This window comes from Mauremys mutica, chromosome 5 (genome assembly GCF_020497125.1).
Source record: "Mauremys mutica isolate MM-2020 ecotype Southern chromosome 5, ASM2049712v1, whole genome shotgun sequence".
NCBI classification, from domain to species: domain Eukaryota; kingdom Metazoa; phylum Chordata; order Testudines; family Geoemydidae; genus Mauremys; species Mauremys mutica.
In genome coordinates this window covers 77,048,357-77,066,192 of record NC_059076.1, presented here as the reverse complement: position 1 = coordinate 77,066,192, position 17,836 = coordinate 77,048,357, and the positions used below count along the sequence as shown (strand labels likewise).

The following is a 17,836-nucleotide window of genomic DNA, read 5'->3' as shown; positions in this document are numbered from 1 at the left end:
ATATAATTAAGGGAAAGTAAATTAACTGTATAATTTAATTTGATCCAGTAAGTAATGCAGTCAGTATTGTTCCCTGTCATATACAAGTGAACGCCAATTAGAATTGACCTTTTGCATGTTAATTTGAAAATGATTGCAATATGTGATCCACTTCACAAGAGTAACTTTATGAAATATTTTATAAGGAGTTATTACTGAGGAAAGGGAATGTATCATCTTTAGGTTATTTTGTAAGCTCATTAACTTAATACATAACATACATTGCATCTATGTTTCTATTAATCCACTTCTGAGGACTGCAGTATCGGTCCTTTAGATTCTTGGTAATTTATGTTTGTAGAATGAGAAACTGTCCCAAGATTATATATGCATTCTTTCATGTGATCAGTTCTGATTTTTTTTCCTTTTGTATATGAGCTTAGTGCACCTTACTTATTGACCTTGGAATTATATACCATTTATTTTGATTTTCAGATTGTAAACGAGGAGATAAGAAATACATCTAAATGCATATGTATATGATTGTTTAGGTTGTTTTTAGACTCCAAAATGTTTATAAAACTATAGAACACTGGATTTTTCAGACAGAGAGAAATGAAATCTGAGGATAATTAAACACAGCTACATTTTCCAAATGCATTATGATGAGAGAAAGACCTGTTGAAAATCTCTCTCCCCCCCCCCCTATGGCTTAAAAATTCATAATCTAATACATAGTGCTACTTACCAATGATACTATCAGAGCTCTAATGTCTTGCACTGGAAATCAATGTGAGAAATACTGTATAGGAACAACAAGGAGACCTTTAGAGTTCTTGTTCAAAGGTGGGATAAAACATTAGTGTGCTGAAATTTGCACTGGGGGTTCATGGTGGTTCTCATGAAATGATTATTGATCTCAATCAGATAGTGCAAGTGCACATCCTCAACTCAGTGGTACCTCCTCATGCCTGGATACAGCATTTCAGGGGGTCATCATTTATGGCATTCTGTTTAATCTTCCTTATATTTGCAACTTCTCTCAACACCCTGTCTGGGTGTGCTGTAGCTTGGGTCTCCAGCCAGGTCAGGTAGCAATATAAACCCCTTCCGGGGTAGCACACACAAGTCCAAATAAAAGTTTAAACAAATCTTCAAACTAACAGCCCTTCCGCCCCTCTCAGGCTTCAGTGTTGTTCCCTTATTGGATCTACCCAAATCTGCTCCTGTGGTGTTTTTCTGCTGTTATAGTCTGCTTAAACCCCATCCCAGGGCTTCTTTCCACCACAAAGAAGTCTTCTCTGCAGACTCTCCAACTGAGCTCCCTCAGTCTACTTATAAGGCCTACCTCTGCTTTCTCTTGCCAGAGGGCAATTAGTTAATGCAAAGCATGACTAACTGGGTCCTTTCCCTTGCCTTGCAGGTGACGAGAGTTAAGCCCCATCATGGATGGCCACAAACTAACTCTGAAATGTTTTTTGGAGATCTGAGTTCCGAAATTCTCACACCTACAAGGGAAGTTCCCTCCCCCTGCCTTCACAGGCTCTCTTTCCTTCTTTCCCTAGCCATCTCCCATCAGTCCCCAGGTTTTCCTTACAAACTGTTCTCTTCTGTGGGAATCTAGTTGCATCTTCTGCCCTTCACTAGGTCATCACCTCATCTGCTCACCTCATCTTCAGCCTTTGGAATGGAGAGAAGGCCTGATCCTGTAGAGAAACAGGCCAAAGGCAAATGTAAACTCTCATTTTCCCACTGCAATTGGCTCTACACTAAGCCACAAGGACAGGTGAGCCCCATAAAAACTAAAAGGGTGCTAGGGAACTCTGAAGGAAATTAGCAACCACAAAGAGGAACGAGCTTCAAATCATGGCAAAGCCTAGTCTGCCCTTCTCTCAAATCAGAAGATTGGGAGGCAGCTGATTTGGTGCCTAAGGTTGTGGAAGCATGATTTTTCTTTAACATTTGCTAAATGGGCCATACGTTGGAAGTTATGACAAAAATGTTTTTCAGTGAAAAATGCTGATTTTTGACCAAAAAGATTCTGGTCAAAAACAAAGGGAGACTGGGAGAGACAGCAAGAGACATTGTAAGTAGCCAATAGCTTGGTGGTTCGGGTACTCATATGGGCAGTAGGAGAACCTGCTTCTAGTCCCTGTTCTGCCTGATTCAGAGCAGCAACTTGCACCTGTCTTCCACGTTCCAGGTGAGTGCCATAACGACTGGAATATAGACTCAGTCTCTCTCTGGCCCAATGAATATATAAAATTCTTTATGCAAAGTGGAAAAGTTCCAATGGTTGAGACTGACACTAGCTTGTTGGTTAGTGATCGAATCTGAAATGTGGGAGATCTAGGGCACATCTACACTGCTCGGCAGTTTGGACTACAGGAGTATGAATAGCAGTGCGCACGAAGTGTTGCATTGCAACTCCCCCATCTGAATGCTGCAGGTGCAAACTAAAAGATTCTTAGTTCGAATAAATGTAATTGTCTTCAAAGAGGATTACATTTATTCAAACTAGGATAGTTTTAGTTCACACCCACAGCATCCACACAGGGGAGTTGCAATGCAGCATTTTATTGTGCACTGTTATTCACATCCTTGTAATCCAAACTGTGGGGCAGTGTTGAAATGTTCAAGGTTCAAATACCTGCTCCTTTTGAGGCAGAGCAGGGCTTGAACCTGGGTCTCTGACACCCCATATAAGTGCCCTAATTGTTGCAATATTGGCTATTCTGGGACAGGTCTCTTATTTTTTTTCCCTCATGAAAAATTTCAAAAGGTCTCCTTTTCATTCTGCCACAGAACAAAAACTCATTTCAAAACACTGAATTGTTTGTGAAACAGAATTCCTGTTTTCTAATCAGCACCTAACCGTAAGAGCCTTGATAATCAACTGAACTCTACGGGCCTGACTCAAACCCCAATGAAGTCAATGGAAGGACTCCCACAGACTTCACTGAACTTTGGATCAGGGCTTAAAAGAGGATTCAATCCTAAATACTTTGCATACGTTTGACAATTGTTAAACAAGTGGGTAAGGTTAGTGTTTGTAAATTTCATGTCTCTGCTTCTGTCAAGAAGACAATTTTCCAGATAAGTAGAGTATTTTGTTACTTTGCCTGACAAAACCAGGAGAAGAAAGTTATATTTTGACACATAGAACCAACAGCTTCATATTGTTTGAAATTATAAGTTGTTACACGGATCACTCAGGTAAAGGGTAAAGTGTCTCCCTCCCCCATCTCGTCTGGAAACTAGAAAAACAGCTAGAACCTATTGTACAGGACTCTGTATCTATGATCTTTGCAGCTTGACAGTTTCAGAGATAAGCTGTCTTCACACATACTTTACTAATGAACTGGTAGCTGTATATTCATTTTCCAGCCTCTGCTATACTTGAAAAACATTGACTTTATGCCAGAATAAAGGTTTAAAAAGATTGTTTAAAACGATTCATCTACTTTGAAAGTCAGTCTCTTGCATTCATTGTAATGGGAACAAGTTTATAATGCATATGACAGTAGAAAAGAAATTATAGGAAGTTATGTGCCATATGCTACCCTATGTGATTTTTTCCCATATAGGGGACAAGAAACAGTTTTTATACTCAAGAGTTTTCTGGTTCCAAGGACCTCCTACCCTCCATGGAATGAAGTAGTTCACACTACTCTGCAGTTCACACTTAGGAAGACTCACAAAGATAATCCGGTAGTTTGCAGGATCAGGCTGTTAGAAAGTATTATCTTACCAGGGACATACATTTGGTTGCATGCTCAGAAAGTTTCTTATATTATATGGTTCTATGCTTGTGTATCTTACAAATGTGTGGTTTTGGTAAGCTACGGAACTCAAGCCAACAACTTCTAACACACACTCTGCAAAAACAATAGAGACGTATATATTTGTCAGAATAGACCAATTCTGAACTGGTACATCTGAATGATGTTAATGCAGTTACTGATTCCACTTTATCCACAGGTATCATACAAACTCTTTACAAACATTTTTATTTTGGATGGACCAGGTACAGATGGTATTTTAGGTACAGCTGGTATTGCCACCTATGATTAAAGGTGCAAGACACTTCCTATTATCAGACCTCATTTTCCACTGCTTATAACTTGACTAAACTTTAACTGCTTGGGTTGAAATGCTACATACTGAGCATTTGTCTCAGGCTGAATTTGTTTTTTCAAAATTTTTAGTCACAATGATTTAACTGTTTCTGAGAATAAGTCTAGAGAATGCTATACATGCCATTGTAATAACTCCTACACTGAGGGCTGAAAGGACTAAGGTGGAGTAAGCACCTACACAGACTCTAAGCCTGCTGAGGAGAAATCCCCAGCAGCTGACCCATGGGTGTTTTCTGCTCTTTGCACTTTGACTGTGAATATGGGACATGAAATGTTAAACCAATGAATTTTTTTGACTTTGGAGAGGTTTTTTTTTAGTGAGATAGAGAAGGAAACAAAACTCCCACACCATTTCCAGGAGAAGTTTTATAGTTTAGCATAAGCCAATGCAGTTTTGCCAACAAAAGTTTAAAAAAAATATAATTTATCACTAATGTGAAATTTGAAAATTAAAGACGAATGTGTTACCACCACAAAATTTCACAATGCGTTTTCTTTCCTCATAATTCACTATGTATTTGAGAATTCTCTTTTGTTGCTGACCTTCCAAAGAAGAGTAAAAACAGAGAAAATTAAGAACTTAAAACAAACAAACAAACAACAACAAAAAAACATAGCTGGAGTCAGCAGCTTGATCAGCACACTACATCTGCAAATACGTATGTAGAGTAGTCCCATTGGCTTCAGTTGGATTATTCATGGGTGTGAAGTTATTCACATGCTTAAGTGTCTAAGATCAAGACCCAAAGAAGTATCTTTAAAAAACAGATGTTTCAAATAATCAAATCTTCATTGTTCTGAAGATCTCACATTAATCAAAAATGAAAAATGCTGTTAAAATTACCATAAGGCTGAAAATTCTAGATTCCCTTCTGTGCCAGAGCACTGCTTGACACAAGAAAGAACGGAAGTTGGTGTACGGGGAGATTTTGGCAAACCAGTAGAGTGCCTGAAACCACTATGGCTTATTGTTAAAAGCAACCTATTAAGCAGTCTCAGCTTGACCAAGGCAGGAGAGGAGGGGGTTTGGGGTGCCACAGAAAGGGCAGCTTGACCCCATGTCCTTCCTGATAAGAATTGTGTTGAAGTTGCTGATACATGCATTTTAAAAGAGCAGGATGTGCCCCAGGGGTCTCAAGGCTGCAAACTCTGGAAAAACCCACACCTGGTTAATCAATAATCAGAAGGAACCTCTTTCTTGACCATTGAAACTGCTTACTTAACAAGTTTTCTTTAAGGGACATGTCATTCTATTACTAATGTATAAATAAGGGGAAAAAAGCTTGAGATAGTTGGACTCATTTGGGGACTCTTTTGGACTCTCCCTCTGGATACATCTTGCATTCCCCACTGGCAGATAGAAGATTTTGCCACCAGAAGCCTGCCACTGTGTCACTCAAGAGCCACACTCAGCTTTGGTAATTATCAAGGGTTGGGGGTGATTTACTAACTTGTTGCAGACATGTGTAAGTGCTTGAGACTAAGTAAAGTTTAGCTTTAAGTGAAAGCACTCTTGTGTTGCCCGGTTTGTGCCAGCCATCTATCGGTCGGACGGCCAAGTCTCCCCTGATTTATTTCCTGACACCACCTAAAAGTTACCAAGAGCTTTGTGTTGAAAGAACCCCGGGTAACATTGGGGGACAGGCACCAGGGAGCTAGTTATGGCTCTCTGGTCCTTAGCTCAGCCCCAAAGAGACTTCAAGCTGCAGCAGGCTGCTTGTAGATCTCCCAGTGGTGTGGAGGCCTTTAATGGCTCTGTGCCAGGAGAGGATGGGCCTACGGATCATTGCTCCTCCATGTCCCTGCCAAGCCCTCCCACCTAAAACACACCTCTTACAACAAGAGAGCAGCACTCAGGTCCAGCACAGAGTTGCCCTCTGACAGGGGGATTCTTTTCTGGCCATTAGCAGCCTGTGTACTGCTTGAGTGTGGTCCGAGCACTGCCTGAGTGGCCCAAAGGAAGCATAACAGGTTAGAGAATCTGGCCATAAGAAAAGACGCTTTTAATTGCTCTGTGAGGAGATCCAGTGCGTCACACACATTGTACTAATAAGCTGCTAGCTGTATATTTTATTCAATGTTCAATGTCTGCTTAAAATCATGATTTCTCTAGCCTTTATTTTATGCATTATAACAGTACCTTATATTCAGAGAATTCTTTGCTTCCGGGAGCATCCTGAAGTGACATAATGCTGATCCCATTGAAGTCAATGAGAGTATATTTAGCAACAAGATTTGAGTCTATATAAAAAGGGTTAACATCAAACACATTATTAAAATACAGCCACCTCCAGTGCTATCATATTTTTTTTGCGAGAGAGAGACTAAATAATTTATCAATTTTTAACTATAATAGAATTTATACTGACAAAATGCAATTATCCAAGTTGGAACTTGGCAAGACACTGGGATTAATACCATTAGAACTGCAAAAGTGACACAAGTTTTTTAAAGATGAAAGTAATCAATTTGATATCTAATCCAAAAGATGGCTTCTTTAATCACACCTTTAAGGGCTTTGCTGAGTCTAAATTAATGTGGGCACAATGGCAAAATGAGGACAGACACATGCATTGTATTAAGTGGCAGGTCACAACTTTTGTAAAACTTTAACACAGGGGATGAATGCTACCTATCCATAAACCACTCTCTCCTATACCAGATAATTAACTGGTTCCAGTGTGGGGATTACAGGGCTCCTTACCATATAACCTGTAATGCAGGGTACACTTTCCTCAGGACTTAGCTCTGAGTTCTAGTACCCTACCCCACACACAGGGGATAGAGTGCAGTCGAGTAGGGACCTCAGCCTGGAGGCCAAAGAGTCTAACCTTACACATAAACCCAAGACCCATCACCAAAATCCCAGGTATTTTACCTCTGGGAACTATTCATTGTATTATCTTAATTGCACTAGAAACCAGCCACAAGTTGCAAGAAATAAACAACTCCACCCCAGCACCTTATTTAGGAATTAAGCACATTCCTAGTTAACCCACTGTGACTGGAAAGTGGTTTGAGAAAGTAAAAAACCTCCTGGTCCTCTGCCAATTGGCCTATGTGAGAAAAAACTCCGTCCTGACCCCCTAACTGAGTGATCAATTAGATACACATCATCTGTCAGGCTGGCTTCCCATTCCTAGTTTGGATGGATACAGTGGATTGCTAGAACAGCCATCACAGCCAGCCCCCATGCTGGATTAAATCTTGGAAACAGCAAACAGAGCTGTAAATGGGAGGAGTTTGAGTGGGAGTTCTGTTGGAGGAGAAGGGAGGAGCAAGTCTCTGGTCCTTAGGAACAGTGAGTTTTTTTGTGGGTATTGTGTGTTTTTTCTGTCGTGTGTGGTTTTTTCCCCCTTTCTTCAGTTTGTAGAGGCTAGTAGGGGTGAGTGTGCTGTGAGGGAAGCACAGCTCTGGTTATGGGGGCAGGACTTTCCTGATTAGGGGGCCGTAAAGGCAGCCAAACAGCCAGCCAGAGCATAGGAGCAGCAAACAGAGTTGGAAACAGGGGAGTTTGAATGGGAGTTTGGGGGTGTGGTGTTCTGGTTTTGTTTTGGTGTTTCTTTGGGTCTTTGGTTGTTTTCTTTGTTGTTGTTGTTGACCAAGACACTGGCATTAATACCTGTAGAACTGAAAAAAAAACTGCCATAAGCCTTTTAAAGATCTGGAGAACAGAAGGGTGTGCTGTCTGCTATGATATGGAATGTGAACATATAGATTATCAGGGTTGGAAGGGATCTCAGGAGGTCATGTAGTCAAACCTCATATTCAAAGCAGGACCAATCCCCAGGCAGGTTTTTACCCCAGTTCCCTAAATAGACCCCTTATGGATTGAACTCACAACCCTGGGTTTAACAGGTCAATGCTCAAACCACTGAACTATCCCCCAAACCCTAAGGCTGAAAAGGATCCTCGTGGGAGCAGGAAAGAATCCACTGAATGTGGAGGAGGCTTGGAATTACTTTAGGTCAAAGTTGCAGAAGCTATCTGAAGCCTGCATCCCAAGCAAGGGAAAAAAATTCATAGGGAAGGGCTTCAGACCAAGCTAGATGAGCAAGCATCTCAAACAGGTGATTAAGAGAAAGCAGAAAGCTTACAAGGAATGGAAGATGGAGGGGATCAGCAAAGAAAGCTACCTCTTGGAGGTCAGAAAATGTAGGGATATAGTGAGAACTGCCAAAAGCCAAGCAGAGTTGGACTTTGCCAAGGGAATTCAAACCAATAGTAAAAGGTTTTACAGTCATATAAATAAGAAGAAAACAAGGAAAGAAGAAGTGGGACCACGAAGCACTGAAGATGAGGTAGAGATTAAAAAGTAATCCAGGCATGGCCCAACACCTCGAACAAATACTTTGCTTCAGTTTTTAATAAGACTAATGAAGAGTTTAGGGGTAGGGCTGGGTGGCTAATGGCAATGACAATATGGAGGTAGAAATTACTACATCTGAGGTGGAAGTCAAACTGAAACAGTTTAATGGGACTAAATAGGGGGTCCTGGATAATCTCTATCCAAGAATATTAAAAGAACTGGCATGTGAAATTGTAATCCCAATAGCAAGGATTTTTAATGAAGCTGTAAACTCAGGGTTGTATCCTATGAATTCTTAATATAGCTCCTATTTTTAAGAAAGGGTGAAAAAAATGATCTGAGAAACTACGGACCTGTTAGTTTTACCTCTATTGTATGTGAGGTCTTGGAACAAATTTTGAAAGAGAAAGTATTTAAAAACATAGATGTGAAAAGTAATTGGGATAAAATAAAACATGGTTTTACAAAAGGTAGATCGTGCCTGACCAAACTGATCATCTTCTTTGAGAAGATAACTGATTTTTTAGACAAAAGAAATGACGTAGATCTAATCTACCTGGATATGGGAAATTATTAGTTAAATTGGAGAAGATGGCGAGTAATATAAGAATTTAAAGGTGGATAAGGAACTAATCTTATTTAACATTTTTATTACTGACTTTGGTACAAAAATGAATGTGCACTAATACAATTTCTGGATGACACAAAGTTAGGAGGTATTGCCAATACAGGTGAGGACCATAATATCCTAAAAGAAGATCTGGATGACCTTATAAACTGAAGTATTAGAAATGGGATGAAATTTAATAGTGCAAAGTGCAAGGTCATGCATTTAAGGACTAACAACAACAAGTTTTGCTATAAACTGCAGACTTATCCATTGGAAGTGACAGAGGAGGCGAAAGACCTGGGTGTATTGGTTGATCACAGGATGACTATGAGCCAACAATGTGATGCATCCACAAAAAAAGGCTAATTCAGTTCTAGGATGCATCAGACGAACTGTTTCCAATAGAGACAGGGAAATGTTAGTATTATTATATGAGGCAGTGGTGAGACCTCATCTGGAATACAGTGTGCAATTCTAGTCTCCCATGTTTATGAAAGATGAATTCAAACTGAAACTGCCAAAGAGAATGGCTGCTAGGATGATCCATGGAATGAAAAACCTACCTTATGAAAGGAGACTCAAAGAGCTTGGCTTGTTTAGCCTAACCAAAAGAAGGCTGAATGCTCTCTATAAATACATAGAGGGATAAATACCAAGGAGGGAGAGGAGTTATTTAAGTTAAGCACCAATGTGGACACAAGAACAAATGGATATAAATTGTCCATCAACCAGTTTAGGCTCGAAATTAGACGAAGATTTCTAACTATCTGAAGTGTAAAGTTCTGAAACAGCCTTCCAACTGGAATAATAGAGGGAAAAATCCTAACTGGCTTCAAGACTGTGCTTGATAACTTTATGGAGGGATGGTATGATGGGACTCTGTATGATGGCATGTGGCCCCTTGGTGACTGCCAGTAGCAAAAGTCCCCAACATCTGGTGATGGGACACTAGCTGGGGACAGCTCTGAGTTACTACAGAGAATTCTTTCCCGGGTATATCTGCCTGGTGGGTCTTGCCTACATGCTCAGAGTCTAACTGATCACCCTATTTGGGGTCAGGAAGGAATTTTTCCCAGGTCAGATTGTCAGAGACCCTGGGTTTTTTTTTTGCCTTCCCCTGCAGCATGGGGCACAGGTCACTTGCCGGTTTAAATTAGTGTAAACAGGCCCGCTGATGGGGGGGGGCAAATGGGGCAATTGCCATGGGGGCTGGGTGATTTAAAAGGGCCCAAGGGGCCCCGGCAACTGCTGAGAGCAGCGCAGTGGGGCTAAGACAGGCTTCCTGCTTGCCCTCGCTCTGTGCTGCTCCTGGAAGTGGCTGGCACGTCCCTGCGGTCCCTGGGGGGCAGAGGGCAGCGGTAGGGGGGTCTCAGCACACAGCCCAGGAACTCTGGCCAATGGGAGCTGCAGGGGCAGTGCCTGTGGGCAGCAGCATGCGGAGAACCCCTGGGCGCCCCACCTAGAAGCCACTGCCAGAGGGGTGTGCCAGTCGCTTTCAGGAGCCCCCCAAGGTAAGCACTGGCCCCCTGACCCTCTCCTGCACCCCAACCCCCTGCCCCAGCCTAGAGCCTGGACTCCACACCCAAACTTCCTCCCAGACCCCTCCTGCACCCAAATTCCCTCCCAGAGCCCGTACCCCATACCCCCTCCCACACCAAAACTCCCTCCCAGAGCCCACACCCCAGACCACCTCTCACACCCAAACTCTCCCACCCCCCTCAGAGCCTGCACTCCAACCCCCTGCCGCAGCCTGGTGAAGGTGAGTGAGGGTGGAGGAGAGCGAGTGATGGAGGGAGGGGGAATGGAGTGAGCAGGGGCAGGGCCTTGGAGAAGTGGTGGGACAGGGGCATGGTCTCAGGGAAGGGGTGGGGCAGGGGCAGGGCAAGGGTCTTTGGGTTTGCACGATAAGACAGTTGGCAACCCTACTGGGTGGGCATGTGGAAGCCCTGGCCGTGCCAGAAGAGTGCACCCAGCAGCCCAGCCAGCAGCTTGCTGGGCACCAGCCAGTGCAGGCGCAACACCACCCAAATGTCAGGTCAGACACGGTTTGTGGGTGTGTGGGGGGCCCACTGACTGTTCTGCCCTGGGCCCCGGAACTGCTGTCAGTGGGCCTGAGTGTAAATGATGAATTCTTTGTAACTTGAAGTCTTTAAACCATGATTTGAGGACTCCAGTAACTCAGCCAGAGTTTAGGGGTATATTTCAGGAGTGGGTGGGTGAGGTTCTGCTGCCTGCAATGTGCAGGTCAGATTAGATAATTATGATGATCCCTTCTGACCTGAAAGTTTATGAGTCTACATATATAAAAAGAAAAACATATTTTTTCTAAAAAACTGAGAAAAAAAATCCCAGTCCAACCACACCCCCTAAATCACTGCATTTTTCCATTGCCATTCCATTGTAAAAAATGTCTAACAAGAATGCACAGCAGACTTGCATGTAAATTACTCACAAACACTGACTGTCTGTGAAAGGTTTTTAGTTGCTTCACCTCTGCCTCTTCTCTCTTCCTGTATCAGAGGGGTAGCCGTGTTAGTCTGGTTCTGTAGAAGCAGCAAAGAATCCTGTGGCACCTTATAGACTAACAGATGTTTTGTAGCATGAGCTTTCGTGGGTGAATACTTGCATCCGAAGAAATGGGAAGAAGTGGGTATTCACCCACGAAAGCTCATGCTACAAAACGTCTGTTAGTCTATAAGGTGCCACAGGATTCTTTGCTGCTTCTCTCTTCCTGTTCCTCATAATTTATGTGGATTCTGAATTTTTTATGTCAGTGGTTGTCCAGCTGCTTCTTTAATGTTAACACCTTCATAAATTGAGGAAAATGTTAAAAAAGTTTAAAAGGAAAAATTGAGCAGTTCTCACCACAATATTTTGTAGAATTGTTTTAAACAATCATTTATGACAATACATTTTGACTTTTCTGACAGTTACCATCTCCTCTCTACAGAGTCACAAAACAATGAACGCTACCTCTGTACTTGAAGCAGAGATTAAGATTTATTTGCTTAGAGAAAAAGGTCTTTAACTTCCCTTCCTGAGCATCAGCAGGCATAAGCATATCTATTATATCAAAAATTCATGCTCCTGCAGTTATCAAGGTTCATGAAATGAAAGTCATATTTCAAGTACCTGCCCATTGCAATTCCTGGCCTTTATTCCTGATACACACTGATGTGGTGTTTGGGAGATACTCTTCTGTCTCACTGATTTTAGAGGCAGCATAATTAATTGAAAATCCCTATGTTCAAAGTTTTTCTTTAATGACGTTAGAAATGTCACATAATTTTTCTGAGTAGTTTAAAATGCTACAAAATGTAGCAAGTGTGAAAGGAAATGCTATGAAATGTCATACCGCACACATTGAGCGTTTGACCTCATCTATATTCCTCTGCCCTCTAGCACAGATAGAGCACATCTGACATTTGATATTTTGTGTGAGAAAATCTCACTGAGCATTGTCACAACCAAGTGTGTCCAATTTTTTCCTCACTGCCTAAGCATGTAGAAGCTCTGTGAATCAAAAAGTGTCAATATTTCTTCAGATCATAAATCTTTCCTTTCTTTGAACCACTGCTACCTATGAAAGATAAATGTATTCAACAGCTCAGGTAGAGTGCTATAAATACTAAATAAATAAGTGTCTTCACTGGAAGCAGTACATCTTCTGCCTTTAACATCACCATCTATCAAGTTCCTTTCCCCCCTTAAAATCCCTAGACCCAGAAGGACTCCCCCAGCAGCCTCTGTAACAGCTATACAGCAGCACCATGGGCTATGGGGGAAATCCCCTTTCACCCTCTACAGGAGCTGGACCAGATTAGGGGAGTGGGGATGACATGTCCCTTCCTCCAGGTCTTGTGGTCTCAGAGGGAGGTAAAATTCCCAGGGACAGAACAAGCACCTAGCAGCCAGAGTAAGAAGTGCAGCACAAGGGGCAGAACAGCCCTTTTCCACTCCCCAGGATGTAGGCCAGATCCCTGGGGAGGAACCTTTCTCCCAGCTTCACATCCCCTTGACATTTGTGAGGTTATCACATATTGATTTCTTTAGTTTAGACCTGGGGCATTATTATCTGTAGCTGATAGGCTGTTTGTTCTAACCTCCTCCTGCCCCCTCCATGACTATTCCCCCAACCTCACTCCCTCTTCTCTCCATCTTTCCCTTCCTCTTCTGTCTCTTCCTTCCTTTCCCCATCTCCCTTTGTCTCTCCCCTTCCCTTGCTCCTTTTAACTCATCTCTCTCTGGTTGTAAAGCAGGTATTCTAATGTTTCCTTTCCTCCAAGCCTTTGTCTTATCTATTTAATAAGCTCTTCAGGGAAGGAAGCGTCTGCCACTATATGTTTGTACAGTTCCAGCACACTGGTGCCCCAATCTTGGCCAGGGCTACCATTATTAATAAATTAATTAATTAATAATCATATTCTGTCGTTCCTTCTCTTACATTTAAAATAATATGACAAACAAAACAGAAACAAACAAACAAGAATCATGGAAGAGGCATAGTGTGTAGCACTAGGTCAATAACTGATTTTTTGGTTCTCTGGCAGGTCCAGAATTGGGGCAGAGGATGGACTTTAGTATAGAATGTGCTGTGTCTCTGTGGAGTAACTCATCTAGGAGGGTCCAGAAACATCCAGAATAGGGTGTGGCAGTTTCTAGACATGCTGAGTAGCTGTTTCTGAAACCATTCCATGATGGGCAAGGAATCTTGTGGGTTCCACACATAATTACCATTTAAAAGCTGAGTCAATAGGAACTAAGATGGGGAAAAGGCTATAAATAGAAGTTAAAGGCTTCCAGGGAATGAGTGAATCAAGGGGGCAGGTTTTCATCAAGGAGAAACAAACAGAACACTCACACCATAGCCTGGCCAGTCATGAAACTGGTTTTCAAAGCTTCTCCGATGCGCAGCGCTTCCTGGTGTGCTCTTCTAATCGCCCTGGTGTCTGGCTGTGTGTAATCAGCAGCCAGGCGATTTGCCTCAACCTCCCATCCTGCCATAAATGTCTCCCCCTTACTCTCACAGAGATTGTGGAATACACAGCAAGCAGCAATAACAATGGGAATATTGGTTTGGCTGAGGTCTGAGCGAGTAAGTAAAGTGCGCCAGTGACCCTTTAAACATCCAAATGCACATTCTACCACCATTCTTCACTTGCTCAGCCTATAGTTGAACAGCTCCTGACTACTGTCTAGGCTGCCTGTATATGGATTCATGAGCCATGGCATTAAGGGGTAGGCTGGGTCCCCAGGGATAACTATAGGCATTTCAACATCCTCAACAGTTATTTTCTGGTCTGGGAAGTAAATCCCTTGCTGCAGCCATTTAAACAGATTAATGTTCCTGAAGACACGAGCGTCATGAATTCTTCCCAGCCATCCCATGTTGATGTTGGTGAAATGTCCCTTATGATCCACCAGTGCTTGCAGCACCATTGAAAAGTACCCCTTGCAGGTTACGTACTGACTGCCCTGGTGCTCTGGTGCCAAGATAGGGATATAGGTTCCATCTATCGCCCTACCAAAGTTAGGGAATCCCATTGCAGCAAATCCATCAAATATGACCTGCACATGTCCCAGAGTCACTACCTTTGGTAGCAGCAGCTCAGTAATTGTGTTGGCTACTTGCATCACAGCAGCCCCCACAGTAGATTTGCCCACTCCAAATTGATTCCCGACTGACCGGTAGCTGTCTGGTGTTGCAAGTTTCCACAGGGTTATCGCCACTCACTTCTCAACTGTGAGGGCTGCTCTCATCTTGGTATTCTCGTGCTTCAGGGCAGGGGAAGCAAGTCACAAAGTTCCATGAAAGTGGCCCTACGCATACAAAAGTTTTGCAGCCACTGGGAATCGTCCCACACCTGCAACACTATGCGGTCTCACCTGTCTGTGCTTGTTTCCCGGGCCCAGAATCAGCATTCCATGGCATGAACCTGCCCCATTAACACCATGATCTCCAAAGTGCTGTGGCCCGCGGTTTGGGAGAATTGTGTGTCCATGTCCTCATCACTCTCGTTACCGCGCGGCCGCCTCCTCCTCACCTGGTTTTGCAGGTTCTGGTTCAGAATAAACTGCATGATAATGTGTGAGATGTTTACAATGTTAATGACTGCTGCGTTGAGCTGAGCGGGCTCCATGCTTGCCGTGGTATGGCATCTGTATAGGTAACCCAGGAAAAAAGGCGCAAAATGGTTGTCAACCGTTGCTTTCACGGAGGGAGGGAGGAAGGGAGGGGGGGCCTGACGACATGTACCCAGAACCACCCGCGATGATGTTTTTTGCCCCATCAGGCATTGGGATCTCAACCCAGAATTCCAATGGGCGGGGGAGACTGCAGGAACTATGGGATAGCTTCCCACAGTGCAACACTCCGGAAGTCGATGCTAGCCTCGGTACTATGGATGCACACTGCCGAATTAATGTGCTTAGTGTGGCCTCATGAACTCAACTTTATACAATCTGTTTCCAAAAATCGAATTCTGTAAAATTGGAGTAATTAGTGTAGACATAAGAACCTGTACCCTACTCTCTCTTTTCAGGTCACTCAGAACTATTAACACCTACTTATCAGCGATTTTACATACAATTGCCCTGAGGTTTAACTCTGTGTAATGCTTTCTGTTAGGACAGGTCTCTGGCCTATACTTCAGCAAGGAGTTAAGCTGAGAGGTACAGAAAGAAGGGGGAGTGCAATAGTGTTCTAATCTAAATAATATTGCCTCAACACCACCTTCCCTGTTACAAATGGAATGGATCAAATTCAGAGGCAACCTACATTGAACAGTAGAACCTCAGAGTTACAAACACCAGAGTTACGAACTGAATGGTCAACCACACCACTCACTTGGAACCAGACGCATGTAATCAGGCACCAGCAACAAAAAAGCACAATACTGTGTTAAATGTAAACTACTAAAAACATAAAGGGAAAGCAGCATTTTTCTTCTGCATAGTAAAGTTTCAAGGCTGTATTAAGTCAATGTTCAGTTGTAAACTTTTGAAAGAACAAGCATAACATTTGCTCAGAGTTGTGAACATTTCAGAGTTATGGACAACCTCCATTTCCAAGATGTTCGTAACTCTGAGGTTCTACTGTATTTTGCATGGCGGGCAGGATAGTGAGAGAATAACTTACATGCTGAGATAGACTAAGAATGAGGTTTCAGAAGGAAACACAAAGCAGGAGGGTAGGAAGGTACAAAACATATGTGCAGAGCCTTCTAGTCTATCTTACAACTTCCTACATCCTCATGTTTGCTTTTCACTGCTAAAACCTTGCCCCTTCTGCCTCCTTAGCAAGTATATTTTATCTTTTCATTTATGTATTACTAACATGGAATTAAAACCAAGAATAGTAAATACCACAAATATAAAAGAAAAGAGTGGGGTAGAACATTTTAAATCTTCTTTAATTAATGATAAGGGTCAAGCCCTTAGTAAACAAACTATAGTTATTAATATCAACCCACTTTTACATCACAGCTTTATACAAAATATTGTTCACAGTTATCTAACGTAAGTGACAATGGGGGCAATCCTTCTCTTTGACATTCAAAGCCATAATAGAGTTGTATAAATGTCCTTTTAAAACTTAAAGTCACATAAAAATGGGTTCAGGTTTCATTTCAAACTTGAAACTCATTTAAGGTTCCTCTAAAGGTTCATTACCAGGAACCTTCCATTTTCTGTTATACTTTCCTGCTGTCCCCCTTATCTCCCTCCCACCATATCATCTGGACCTTCTGCTGCCTGGAAAATTAAGATATGCCTACTTACAACCAATAAAATCCCCATTGATGTAACTTCTGATTTTGGCCCATCATGATTTTAGAGGTACAGTTTTTCTAGATTTTCTGGCTGTCACACTAGAGTGTCATGTCTTATGGCGGTTGAGTCAGTAGCAATGTTTTGTAAAGCTTAATGAGAAATGACTAATACAATCAAACGTTACAACACTGACATGCATTAGCCAAGAATATATATTTCACAATACCCCAGTTTCCTTACTGTTAAGGATTAGTTCCCTTATTTCACCACTGAAAGATTTCTTTTAAAAAAGAAAATCCAAACTTATGGCTAGAAGTAGTTTAGGGCAGTGTTCAGTTTTACTTGATTTACAAAATACCCAACATACTCCAAGGTTTGACAGTATTCTACAAGTTCCAGCACCTTATTCACATTTTATTTAGTATAGTCAGGATTTAGACATGTTAGTTACATGGTCATAAACTACAGCTATTTTCTGTAATGCTCAATTTATTCCTTAATCCCTTGGGGCCTGATCCTGCCACACTGATATAACTGGAAATTCTGCCATTGATTTATATTAGAGCAGGACTGAGCGTTTGGAAGGTAAATTATTATTACTATGATATAGGAATTTTATAGCACCCAGAGGCACTTCAGAGAAGACAAAGTCCTGATCCCTGCCCTCAAACACCATCCAAATTACAGTTGTAAAATATAGAACTGGGGAGAGTGGGGGGCGGGGGTAAGGGTGTGAATAGTATAGAAGAGTGAAAGAGGATGAGGGTAAGAGCAAAAATATCATTTGGTTACTCTGTTTGACCATGTACACATCATAGTGGCTCTGGTAAGGTTATTTTAATATGTCTAAATAAGGACGATAAAGGCATAAAGAGAGATACTTATAGAAATCAATATACATTTCACAATAATTGTATAATACTTGCTCATAATGTTACCATATATATTTTTATTTCTGTATTTCATATGGACAACATTAGATAGAAAAATGTATTTTATTTGAAAAAAAAAAATGTTGAGTACAGGGGA

At 42.0% G+C, this 17,836-nt stretch overlaps 1 long non-coding RNA gene across 1 annotated transcript in view; it reads right to left on the bottom strand.

Annotated features, from left to right (window-relative positions):
* Positions 1–1,610: 1,610 nt before the first annotated feature.
* Positions 1,611–17,836, bottom strand: part of LOC123371860 — a 38,706-nt gene continuing 22,480 nt past the window's right edge. Inside the window, exon 4 of the long non-coding RNA XR_006579961.1 lies at positions 1,611–1,685. This is a non-coding gene — a long non-coding RNA (uncharacterized LOC123371860). The remainder of the gene's footprint in view (positions 1,686–17,836) is intronic.